Source organism: Humulus lupulus, chromosome 4 (assembly GCF_963169125.1).
Source record: "Humulus lupulus chromosome 4, drHumLupu1.1, whole genome shotgun sequence".
Classification (NCBI taxonomy): domain Eukaryota; kingdom Viridiplantae; phylum Streptophyta; class Magnoliopsida; order Rosales; family Cannabaceae; genus Humulus; species Humulus lupulus.
This window is the reverse complement of record NC_084796.1, coordinates 227,752,030-227,763,068: the sequence shown is the minus strand read 5'-3', so window position 1 is coordinate 227,763,068 and position 11,039 is coordinate 227,752,030. Positions and strand designations below refer to the sequence as shown.

The following is an 11,039-nucleotide window of genomic DNA, read 5'->3' as shown; positions in this document are numbered from 1 at the left end:
AATTTGCTCATTTACATTTATTTTCAGAATTAATTACATAAATTTTCTCTTGATTTGGTTACTGAATTGTAAATTGTTATTAGTTGATATTGCATTATTTTTAGTTTAAAAGTCCCTGTGGAGACGAACTTTGATACTGTATCACTGTATTACTTGTTGTCGACTGTGTATACTTGCGCATATTTTAATCATTAGAAAATTCACAACAAGTTTTTGGCGCCGTTGCCGGGGACTTTAAAATTAAATTCTGTTTTATCAACTATTTTACAGTTTATTTTCATTGTTTTTAACCTTGTTGGTTCGGGTTGTGCAAACTCAGGTACCTACAGTGTATGAACCAGCAAGAGGACAGTGAACTTGCTCCTATTGACCCCGAGATCGAATGAACTTTCAGAAAAAGGAGAAAGGATCAAAAGGCTAAAAGCCGAGGCACTATGGCTGAACGTGTTGATGATGAGGGGGATGGCCAGCAAGTTACTAATCCCATTGTTTTGGCGGATGACAGAGCCAGAGCAATACGAGAATACGCTGCCCCCATGTTTAATGAGCTAAATCCAGGCATTGTGAGGCCAGAAATACAAGCAGCTTAATTCAAGCTCAAGCCAGTGATGTTTCAAATGCTCCAAACCGTGGGGCAGTTTAGCGGGATGCCAACGGAGGATCCTCATCTCCACCTTCGTTCATTTTTGGAGGTGAGCGATTCCTTTAAGCTTCAAGGAGTGAGTGAAGAAGCATTAAGGCTGAAGCTATTTCCGTTCTCTTTAAGGGACCGAGCTAGATCATGGCTCAACACCCTTCCTCCTGATTCCGTTACAAATTGGAATGACTTGGCTGAGAAATTTCTAAGAAAATACTTCCCTCCCACCAGAAATGCAAAGTTTAGAAGTGAGATTATGTAGTTTCAGCAGCTGGAAGATGAGTCCACTAGTGATGCGTGGGAAAGATTCAAAGAGCTTTTAAGAAAATGTCCACACCACGGTATCCCACATTGTATACAAATGGAGACATTCTACAATGGTCTCAATGCAGCCTCTCGAATGGTCTTGGACGCTTCAGCCAATGGAGCCATTCTTTCCAAGTCTTACAACGAAGCATTTGAGATTTTGGAAAGGATTGCAAGTAACAACTACCAATGGTCAAATACTAGAGCTCCTACAAGCCGAAAAGTAGCGGGTGTTCTTGAAGTAGATGCTCTAACCGCTCAAATGGCCTCAATGACCAACATTTTAAAGAACATGAGTATGGGAGGAAATGTACAGCCAGCTGCTGCCATTCAAAGTGCAGAAGTATCATGTGTGTATTGTGGGGACGGGCATACTTTTGAGAATTGCCCTTCAAATCCAGCTTCGGTCTTCTATATGGGTAATCAGAATTTCAACCGCAACAACAACCCATATTCTAACACTTACAATCCAGCTTGGAGGCATCATCCAAATCTGTCATGGGGGGGTCAAGGAGCAAGTTCAAGTGGAGCACCAACACAAGAAAAACAGTCATATCCACCGGGATTTTCTCAACAACCAAGACCTCAACAACCACACCAACCTCAAGGCTCTCAAACAAGTTCTTTGGAGAATTTAATGAGAGATTATATGGCCAAGAATGACGCTGTAATTCAAAGCCAGGCAGCGTCTCTTTGGAATTTGGAAATTCAATTGGGGCATTTAGCTAATGATTTGAAAAATCGACCCCAAGGTTCCTTGCCTAGTGACACCGAGAATCCAAGGAGGGATGGCAAAGAACAATGCAAGGCAATCACGCTACGGAGTGGAAAAATTCTGGAAAATTCTGAGGAGAAAATAAAGGGCAGTGGGGAGCCCACTTCAATCCAAACTGAAGGAGAATCTAGTAAAAAACCAGCAAAAGAAGTTACTGAAACTGGCCCAGTTGATACAGCATCGGGTCAGCAATCTGTTCCAGTGGAATCTGTACCAAAGCCGCCCCTACCATTTCCTCAGCGATTTCGCAAACAGCAGCAAGATGGGCAGTTCAGGAAGTTTCTGGATGTGTTAAAAAAGCTCCACATCAATATTCCCTTAGTGGAAGCATTGGAACAAATGCCAAACTACGTCAAGTTTTTAAAAGATATTTTGACGAAAAAAAGAAGACTGGGAGAGTTTGAGACTGTTGCTCTTACAAAAGGTTGCAGCGCCATGTTGAAGAGTAAAATCCCTCCGAAATTGAAGGATCCTGGTAGTTTTACAATCCCTTGTTCAATTGGTGGAAGAGATGTGGGAAGAGCTCTATGTGACTTAGGTGCTAGTATTAATCTAATGCCTATGTCAATTTTCAAAAAGCTAGGCATTGGGGAAGCTAGGCCAACCACAGTTACTTTGCAATTGGCGGATCTTTCTATGGCGCACCCAGAAGGAAAAATTGAAGATGTTCTAGTGCAAGTTGATAAGTTCATTTTTCCGGCCGATTTCATCAGTCTTGATTATGAAGTGGATAGAGATGTTCCAATTATCTTGGGTAGGCCATTTCTAGCTACTGGGAGGACCTTGATTGACGTGGAAAAAGGGGAGCTCACAATGAGAGCTCAAGAAGAACAGGTAACTTTCAAGGTATTCAATCATATACGTTCTCCAGATGAAGTAGGAGATTGTTTGGCCATCACTGTCAAGAACTCTAATATGGAGGAAGAGGTACCCACAAGGTATAGCAAGAAAGTGAGAATGAGGCTATCTCTTAAAGAATTTGAGAGCAACAATGAGCCAGGGGCAAGTATAAACAAGGCATCGTCTCATTTGCAAGAGCCACGTAGAAAGAAGAAAAAGAAGTGTGGTAGGAAAGCTCATTCCCAAAGGTTTGAAGTGGGGCAGCGGGTGTATTTCTCTAATTCTAAAATGAAAGCAAGTTCCAGACAGCCAGCATCAAGTTTCTCTGATTCCTTATTGATAATTAAAGTCTTTCCTTGTGGTGCATTGGACTTGCGTGATGAAATTTCAGGAAGAGAGTTTAAAGTGAATGGCCAGCAACTTAAGCACTACCTTGGAGGGGAGGTCGATAGAGCAAAGACCTCCATCATTTGGAAGGATGCTTGAAGGAGAAGGACTATGGGTTGCCATGTATTTAATGTATCACACTTGGGCAACCCATGAGTAAAAGGCAGATTGTAAATATACAATAAATGTAACTAAGTTTGGGGTGTAGCAAACTTATATATATATAAAAAAAAACTCAAAAAAAAAATATATATAATAATGATAAATAAAAAAAATTTGGTGTGCGGGAAGGCTTTAAAGCTGGGGAGTTAAATGAAGAAGGGCGAGAAGGCAGCGAAGTTTTTCTAGAATGGTGGGGCATTGCCCAGTTGTTACAGCATTCATTTAGCATTCTGGGCAGCAATCACAAGAGGACTCCGAGTAACAGGGGGTTTCCCTTTCCTATTAACTATTTTTAGTTTCTGTACTGTGTTTTGCATTTTTGTTCTGTCTGTTAGTTGTTAGTTATCTAGTGTCCAGTCACTATTTTTTGTGGTTCTGTTTGTGTGTGTTGTCCAATGTGTCTTTGAGAGATTTGATGATTTAGTCTGGCTTAGTGTATTGCTCGATGATGAATTTTTTCCGCTTACTCCATTTGTGTTTGCTGCCTGGATTTTATATGTTGTTATGCTTGATGATTTGCTAGGATATCATTGATGCTTCCTCTTAGTCTCTAATCAATAGTGATGTACTTTTGTTATCCCGTCGTGTTTTGAGTTTTTCAAATGACTGCTGTTTGTGAAATTTTAAGCATCTAGAATTGGTTAGTGCACCCCTTGAGGCGAAATTCTAGCTAATCTTATCCCTTAGAAATGATTTAGGCCATCTTTGGACGCTTGAGCCTTTCTAGCCTTCCTTATACGCATATTTTTCCCTTAGTCACCCAATTTTTGAGCTGCTTAGCCTATTTTTGTGTTCAACCCGATCATGCATACCCATTATCCCTACAATACACTTTCCATACATGTCCCAACTTAATTGCTCTCACTTGTCAGAAATTGATTTTCATGCTAAGTTTGGGGTGAGTGTGGTGAGTGTAGCTTGTGGCGAGCTAATTCATGATTACCATTTTAGCCACATTGGGGACAATGTTCGGCTGTAAGTTTGGGGTGGGGGAATTAGCTCACAAGACAAACACATATATACAATCAAACCAATTCTCTTGCTATATGTTATACAATTTATTTTACTTGTCTTTAGTATTTCCTTGCATATGAAAAAAAAATAATAATAAAAAATAAAAAAACAAATAAAAACAGAAAAAAAAATATATATATTATAAAGAAAAAAATATAGTAGAAAAGTTCAGAAATAATAGCAAGAGAAGTACATTAGAGCAATATGTCTTTGTGAGTATAAAAGAAATGTTGGGGAAGTGAGTTTGAGAGATATGAATCATAATAAGGAGGCTCGGTTCTTGACAAGTGAGGTGGTTAGGTTATGAGCTAGTTAAATGACATCCTCTACCGTACCCTAACCCAAGCCTTACATTACAAGCTTAATAAAGTCCTTTTGATCGAGGGGATAAGATTAGACTACATTAGTGGAGAGGAGTGCACTAATCCAACCTATGGGAGCAATAGTTAATTTTGAGGATCAAGGGGCAGTTGTTAGAGGAATTCAAGGTGTAGGTGGGAAGCATTTGTACATACTATTGGCCAGGTGACTTTAGGGAGGTATTACTGATATCCTGGGTACTGAAATTGAGAAAAATAGCATATAAAGTCAAGGCATAAACAATGCATCATTTCATTCCATTCCATTTTTCTGAGAGCAACTTGTTCATTAAGCCATATTGAATTATTTAGATCTCTCTCTCATGTTTTATGGCGTCTGTGTGTATGTTTGGTTTTGTGTGTGTGTTTTTATTTATTTCAGTTTTATCATTACTCGAGGACGAGCAATAGGTCAAGTTTGGGGTGTTGATAACTCTAGGATTTAGAGTTATTTTTATAATCTTTGAACTTGCTTTTCAAAACTAAAAAGAGTAATGAGTCCTTATTTCATGTAATTTTGTCAGTTTTAGTGTGTTATTCTAGGTAGTGACTCTGGGTAAGAGTTAGGTTTGTATTGTAATATTTTTCAGTGTTTTTTATGTAAATTACTGTGTTGTGTTAATCAGGAAAGGAAGTTTACAAAATATGTAAAAGGGAACTGCTGGAAGCAAGGGGAAAAACGAATTCTGAAAGGGGCGTGTTGCTGCTTCAATGCTGTAGCATCACCACAACAATTCAAGGAATCAGGCAGGTGACGTGGCTAGAAGACAACTGGGCTTAATGAGTGAAATTAGCATCTATGTGGCTAGAATTTTAATAACTTAAGTCAGCTGGGTGATGTGGCACTTGGAGGACAAAGTGGGAATTGACTTTCCTATTAGGGTAAAGGAAAGTACCCTAAAAAGAAGGGTACCAGCCGAAATAGAGACACACCCATCATTTTTGAGAATTTTGCATATTTTCACTGAAGAAAAGTACAGAGAGAAGAAAAAAGAAAAAAGAAGAAGGGAGTACGAAATAGGAGAGAAAAAGAAGGCAGAAGCCTAAGGGGGACTAGAGCTCAACACTCAATTCTCTCTAATCTCTATTTCTCTTTAATTTTGTATTATTTTCTCATCTCAATTTCTGTTCAAACTTCATGGAAACATTCTGTACTGGTCTTATGTTTATAATTTCAGCTATGAACTAACACCCTAAAGATTTGGGTGGTTATGAACCCTTATGTATGAACTAAATTTCTAAATGCATGGTTAAGTTGTTTATGTCATAGTTCAATTGAATGTGCTGTAATGATAAGTGAATGTTAATTACTGGCCATTTTTAGCATTTATTAAGTTAGATCTAGCTTGGAAAAGAGAAGTCTAGCTGAACCCATTCAATTGATGCAAGAAACTTACCTAGTTTTAGGTGATTTTGAGTAGTGGAATAGGACTATTTTGCTGCCTTGCATAACCTAAAGATTTGGTGCTTGATTGGTTGGTTATAGTCTGTTTTAATACAAGAATGTATTGAGGGGGATTATAGACAATAGATATTAAGTTTTGGGAAAACTTAATGGGTTTTGCGAAATCTGTTAACTGTGACATAAATTGCTGACCCATTGCTGAGCCATTGCTGTAGCAACTGGAACGAACCGAGGGGAATTAACCACCCAAATCTATTTTTCTCATATCTGAAATCCACCCAGAATTCTTTCATTTTAATCTCTGATTTTTAGTTTAATTAATTTGCTCATTTACATTTATTTTCAGAATTAATTACATAAATTTTCTCTTGATTTGGTTACTGAATTGTAAATTGTTATTAGTTGATATTGCATTATTTTTAGTTTAAAAGTCCCTGTGGAGACGAACTTTGATACTGTATCACTGTATTACTTGTTGTCGACCGTGTATACTTGCGCATATTTTAATCATTAGAAAATTCACAACATCAATATAATAGTGTCCATTCTTAAATATATTGGTTTTTGATTAAACAATATCGAGATTCATTTAATGCTCTCAACGAAAGCACCAAATTGTTGACGCCGTTTTTCGTCAACTTAGATATGAAAAGCACTAAACAATGATGCAGAAGAAATAAAAGGATTCACAAATTTCTTTACTTGGTTCAGCAGTTAAAATCTTCCTAGTCCACGAGTCACTATTATTACTCACTACTCTCTCAAAGTTTTTTCAGAAAGCAATTTGACAGAGTATTCTCTCATACAATTTGTGCGTGAATACAATTGAATCAGACCAGGTTATTTATAAACCTGGTCATGAGAATATCTTCCTCTGATTCAGGGAAGTTACAATCAATAATATTAATTTGAAATAAATATAATAAATGTATTGATTACATAATATCCCATAACAATAGGGATTTTATATCTGACAATAACAAATCCTTATGAAATAGGGATTTCCTAACAGCATTCCCGCATGTGAAACGCATCGCTGAGCTTGATCGTATTGCTGACGTGCTTTTGAGACCGGTCCAAACTTTGAGCTCACCATTCTAGTTATATCCTCCTCCTCATCTAGTAATTTCATCGACTACATTCCTCAGAGAAGGTTTGTGCCTTCGAGCTTGCAACTCAAGCTCGAATGATGCGACTCATGCTCGATCGCTAGTGATAGATCTATAAGTAGAATAGAATGCTGATAGAAGATCTAGAATCATTTGATAATTCGTACAAAGTGTTTTGCTAGTATTTGTATACACAAGCTTAACTATTCCAAGCTCAACCATTTTGAGCCGACATTTCGAGGCTATGTTTTTTATTCTCAAAATTTGGGTGTAACATATTTAATTAGATTAAATATATTTATATAAGTATGATAGTACGTGACTTTTAGAATAAGCTTTATTATTATTTTTGAGAATAAAAATATAGACTCTCTCTCGAAAGCGATATATTTCTCAAAACCTGAAAACTATTCTAAACCTTCTCTTAGTCAAACCTCTCTAGATATCATGTGTCGAGTACATCTAAAGAGTCACACAAATAAACCTTTTGAATCCTATGTGCCCACACACGTCCTTGTGAGTTTGAGGATTTGTCTGGAAGATCAGGGTGTGAGATTTCAGATTGTTGGACTAGAAGATCGTTGATTTTATACAAAAAAGATTGAAGGAAACTTGTTAGGCTACAAGAGGTAATCCCTGATCTGTTTTATATGTGATTTAATATTTATATATGGATATGATCCTGGCTGGTATTAGTATTTACTAAAATGGGTCTATATATTCCCCATCGTACCTTTGATTTGATCATTTAATAACAACACTATGATGTTTTAGAACTGAAGCAGGACTTGAGTTATGATGAACGGCTTGTACGCGTTCTAGAGAAGGGAACTAATGAGTTAAGGTCCAAGAGTATCCCTCTATTCAAGGTTTTGTGGAGTAATTGTTCAGATAAAGAAGCAACATGGGAGTTGGAGGAGGACGTGAAGGAGCAATACCTGAGTGATTAGTGGTGAAAAATACACATTTATTGATTTTAATAGTCAAAATAAATTAAGTTTTAATTAATATTTTCATATAATTAATATGATTTATTTTATAAATGAAAATATTTAATTATGATTTAATTTATTGTTATTTTGTAGGAATTAAAGTTGCATTTTGGCATAAAGAAAAAGAAAGAAGAAAGAAAGAATCAAAACTGAAAAAAAGAGTTGAAAAAGTGACATTTTTTAAGGGAATTTGACCCAAAATGAGCCCAAACAAGCCTAAGCCCAAGCTTGCTACCACTTGGACACGTGGTGCGCCTCTATTGGCTGCATTTGGTCAACACATTCAGCCACATTTCAATCCAATTTTTGTGGGTTTTGGGTCTTGCACCTTTCCATTTTGAGCTCTTAAGCTCATATTTTGTGGTGTTTTAGAAAAGTGACAAAATGACCATTCACTAAAATAGCTAGGTTAATATTAATAATAAGATTTGATTTTTCAAAATCATATTTTATCATTAATATTTCAAATTTATTTTGTAGACCCCATTTGTAATTTAATTTCTTTTTAGTCATTTTCTCCTTCTATAAATAGAGACTCTTCTTTCACATTTGGTATGTAGTTTTGAGAGTAAAGAAACTATAACAAAATTTCTACTCACTTTCTTCTCATATTTTCTTCTTAGAATTTTGTGAGAATCATGAGCATAATGGTCTAATCTTCCTAGGAAGATTAGGGATGATTTCATATGCTAGTGATGTTATTTTACTACTTTGATTTACTATGTTCTTAATGTAATGTATTTGCGTTATTTATGTTCTTTCATCCCCATCTCTATTTTGTTATCTTTATTGTGCTAATAGTATATAAGATTAGTCATGCTCTTTCTATGTGCATCTAATTAGTAAAAGTAATATTGATACATAATTTTATGTCTAATCTTCTATTGCATTATTGCCCTTGGGTATTTTGTCATTTTTAGATTTTTCATAAGATTAACATTGTGCTTTTAAAATAAAGAACTTTATAACTCAAAGAGACTTTTGTTTGAAAAAAATTTGGACTTTAATGTTAGATTTTCCAAGTAAATATTGGAATGTGAACTATTTACTTGTGCATTTTTGTAAATCAAGTAACCAATTAACTAACCAAGCATATGGATGATTCTTGAAACCTTTATATTTCTCAAACTCTTGATTACCCTTACTTTTATTTCTCTGATCTCATTTTATCATTTCATAAAAAAGACAATACCAAAATCTCAAATCTCTTTTCATTTCCATTTTTTTTTTCATGTTACTAACTTTTTGTGTTATTTTATACTAATCCTTTGGTTTTAGGTTACCTCCTTGTGGATCGACTGCCAGATCTATACTACAACCACCGCTTAGTGGTTGTCACGATTTGAGCGTTAAACAAATTTTGGCGCTATTGCCGAGGAGGTAGTTTTCAAAGGTTTAGTAAAATTTTTACCAAAATATTAGTAATTTTATTTGTATTTTTGTTGGTATAAATATTGTGTTAGTATAATTTTTTTTATTTACTAATTTTTAGTTATATTGATTATAATTATTAAAAAAAAACTAACTAAATTTTTTTAGTTATTTATATATATTTTTCTTTTTCTTTTTCTCTTCCTTTTCTTTTTCTTTTTCTTTTTCGGTAAAATATATATACATATCTAAAAAAAACAAACAAAAATAACGTAAAATAAACATTTATATATATTTATTCTTATTCTTATTTTTATTTTTATTTTTTTTCCTTTTCCTTTCTTTTGGTTACAAAAAGAGAACCATATATATATTTATATAATATTTTTTTCTTCTTAGTTAATTTTTATTCCATTTCTCTTTCTTAATTTATTTTTTATTTTTTTTAGTTTAATAAATATTTGTAAACAAAAAAAGAGATTGAACTTGCTATTTTATCTTCACTTCACTTCACTTCAATTCTCTTTTCTTTACTTTATTTTTGTGTTGATTATTTTGTTGCTTTAGGTTCCTTAGTTTACGCTTTTCTTTTTCTTTGCCTTAGTTTTCCTTAGAATCTAGATTTTTCAACAAAAAAAAACACATAAAATTACATAAAATTGTTCATAAAATATCATTCATAAAACTCTTTGTATTGGGAATAATTGTGTAATATTACATATGGTAGAAACCGATATTGTTCTATCTAGAAGATTGGTTGTTAAATAAGGTTTGTGATAGCGTTACCCTCCCCACTTACCTGGAAACCTCGGGGAGTTTTGTCTAGGAAAGTGTGGGTCTAAAGTTGTACCTTGGCAACCTTCCCAATTAGCCTAGGAACATTTTGAGCATATACCTTTGCACTATTACATTGTTGAACTTATTACTATAAGAAAACCAAGCTTGTTCTGTCAAAATAAGCAATTTCACTCTGCTTAAAGGTTGTTTGGTCGAAAAGGTTTAACTTGTGATCTACCATACTTACTCAGTAACCTCGGGGAGTTCTAGTAAGGCGTTGAAGATCACCAGAAATCCTCCAAATCTTCTTGTGAACAAGTTTAACCAAAAAAAAAATCAAAATAAAAAAAATAATAAATCAAAAAATCAAAACATAAAATTAATCAACTTCTAATTTTCAAGAGTGGATGAATCATCACAAAACTTCCAGTGACACTTCTTCCAATTCATTTGTCACTCCTTCCGGAACTCCTTCCACCAATCTTGCTTCTCCACAAACTTTAGCTGATAATAATCCATTCGCAATGGCTCTCAATGATGAAATCCAACCAAGAACTCTTAATGACTACCTCCATCATACGCGCACTTCCACACCTTCATGCATTATCTTCCCTCCTAATATTCCCGCATTAGACTTTAAACCTGGCATGATTCAACTCTTGCCCACATTTCTTGGAATGGAAAACGAAAGCCCATACCTGCATATTAGAGAATTCGAGGAGGTAGTAGCCACGTTCTATAACCGAGCCGAAAATGCCGATTCTGTGCGATTGAAGTTCTTCCCTTTCTCCTTGAAGGACAAAGCCAAAAGCTGGTTATACTCTTTGAGACCTAGGTTTATTGGAACATGGGAGGAGATGACCAAATCTTTCTTTCTGAAACACTTCCCTAACCATAAGACCAAC

At 35.1% G+C, this 11,039-nt stretch overlaps 1 non-coding gene across 1 annotated transcript; it reads right to left on the bottom strand.

Annotated features, from left to right (window-relative positions):
• Nucleotides 1-875: 875 nt before the first annotated feature.
• Nucleotides 876-982, bottom strand: LOC133833663 (small nucleolar RNA R71). The gene has a single exon (XR_009893031.1). It is a non-coding gene; the product is annotated as a small nucleolar RNA R71 (small nucleolar RNA).
• Nucleotides 983-11,039: the final 10,057 nt, after the last annotated feature.